Here is a 2392-nt window from a genome sequence, read left to right on the forward strand (position 1 = left end):
GGGGCTGGGGGGAGCCCCGCCTCGGGGTCCCCGAGGAGCACCCTCCCCCATCCCCCACCCCGGGCCCCCAGAGCCCGTCCGAGTCTAGAGCTAGGCGGCCGGCCCGGGAAAGCGCATCCCGACGGGAGGGCAGGTGAGCTGCGGGGGTGGCGCTGCCACGAACCAACTCCGCTTGTCGAACAGCGTGTACCGCTAAGCACAATATAATAATAATGCGCCCTGCTGCTCAGGTTTACAACTTCGCTGCCTCCCGAAAGAAGTGGGGGGCGGGGGGGGAGGGCGAAGCGCGCTCGGTACAGAAGAATCAAATTAGAGTCACCCCGTTTCTAAATTCTGCCTGCAGCCAATCCGTGCTTTCTCTCGGCGTTATGAAACGTGTGGGGGTGAAGGAGCGGAGGAAGAAGCGGGCGAAGACGGCTGACAGCAGGAGAGAGAACAGAAGCTGCCATGGCATGATGTAAATCAAATTAATTTAACTCCAAACACACACACCTCCCTGCTGTCTTGCAGAGATGCAAGGGGGGACATATTTATCTGTGGGCAACACGCTCTCATGCTAGTATTCCCATCACCACCTTGACCCCAATCAATCAGACGGAACTTTCCCCGCCTGCAGCCCAGGGCTGGCTACTCCATTTTCCATTGTTACTCGAATGATTCCCCACCATCCACTGAGGGGTTGGGGCTGTTTTCTGTCCATGTGGCCACTCTGGTGGTCAGGCTTTGCGCCTGCATTTCCTATGCGTTTATGTGCAGCAATCTCTACTGACCCTTTCCACTCCCCCACACAAGAGACCAAATAAGGAGTCCCCTACACCCCTCCCTTTAAATGTCAGGAATTTTCCACAGGGAGCACTGCTTTCTAAATTACCCTTTCTCTCCCGGGTTAAGAAAAGCCCAGCCCTGTCTTTGTCCCCGGACAACACAATTGAACGATTTCGCTCCTTGGAACCCAATCTTCCAATCCATCCCTCTTCAGGCCAGGTCCCCAGGCGCCTAAATGTTTGGATTATGATGGACTTTTGTGGTTTTTTGTTTTTTTCTCAGAGCCAGCCCTCGGGCATTGCAGCTGGGCTCTGTTTGAAAGCATCCGGGCACGTCCATTTTTCTTCACACGAACTTTTGCAAGAAAGCCTCAAGTCTACAACTTTTAAAAGGACATGAACTTGGTGTGTCTGGGGTCAGCTGTACTTGAATAAGTGAATAGGCACCCTGCCATTCAGGAGCTGTGAGACTTTGGACAAAGTACGCAACCTCTCTGCACCTCCAATTTCTGGCACGTCCATATTTGTTGCTTGGTATCACACGAATTGAATTAGATGTATGTGCAGGACAGTACCTGGCTCACTCCTTATTGGCGGTTGGTATTTAACATTAAGTTAAGCCCTGTATGAGGATGTTTTCGTGAAGAACTAAAAAGGAGCATTGAATCCCACGGGCGTAAAGGTGAAGTATAAAGAAAATCCTGTCGTAGACACTCTTTTCTGGAATGAGTAATACTCCAAAATATCAAGAGACAACTCTTAGGACCCCAGAGCCCCCCATAGCTCTCTATGCATGTTGTGTCATTGTAGCACGCTACTTAATACAGGATTTATACATGACAAACATGGCTTAGTGATATCTGATGCAGACCCCCTTTTTTTAATGCCTCACAGAGCCACCAACTAAAGAACATCATGATCCCACTATTGAGACCCTAGGCCTGTCTGTTGAGTTATTCTCAGGGGCTGTGCAGGGGGGTGGGGGGTTGGATGAGGAATGGCCTATATTATTACATGCAGATATTTAATAAGGCTCTGGGCTAGGGATGAAGAGTGGGGATGGGGCACACAGAACAGTGTAGCTCTTGAAAAGATGGGCAGGGTGACCTCATATTTTCCCTTATCTCATTTCTGTGATGCTCTAATAAATGTTTCCATTATGAAGTTGAGTCCAAATAAAAGACTGCTTTTAAATGTACTTTTCCCTTATCCTTTCCTGTCTACATGTATTAATTACTAATAGAAAGGAACTGGTCATACGTAATATTATTAATTTTCGAGGACGGAGTCTCATAGATTGTAACCTCCACACAATATTCCTTTGTGCCATGGGTGAAGTGTGGAGTGAAATGGGCCAGTTGGCCAGCTGGAGAGGCAAATCTAACCCAGCACTGTTGGCACTAACAAGCAATCTTTCATTCATGAACTCTGCTTTTCTGATAAGTTGAGTTTGTCTAGAGCCTTTCTGGATGTTTCAAAAATGCAGCTAATCATTAGCTGCCACTTCATAGATTGGCTAATTAAAGGTGGAGGTCAGTAAACAACAAAAGCAACTTTCATCACGTCGCATAATATATCCTTTATGAAGTGGCATCTGCAAGATGGCTGAACCAGAGCATCTTGACTGT

The 2392-nt window shown here is 48.2% G+C and overlaps 1 long non-coding RNA gene across 1 annotated transcript; it reads left to right on the plus strand.

Moving 5' to 3' along the window:
- The first annotated feature begins 82 nt into the window (after positions 1-82).
- LOC123522228 lies at positions 83-1962 on the plus strand. The gene is made up of 3 exons (XR_006680513.1): positions 83-133; positions 344-457; positions 1048-1962. It is a non-coding gene; the product is annotated as an uncharacterized LOC123522228 (long non-coding RNA).
- Positions 1963-2392: the final 430 nt, after the last annotated feature.

The sequence above is a fragment of the Echinops telfairi genome, unplaced genomic scaffold (genome assembly GCF_000313985.2).
Source record: "Echinops telfairi isolate 266 unplaced genomic scaffold, ASM31398v2 ScPeMD7_3533;HRSCAF=4204_0, whole genome shotgun sequence".
NCBI lineage: Eukaryota > Metazoa > Chordata > Mammalia > Afrosoricida > Tenrecidae > Echinops > Echinops telfairi.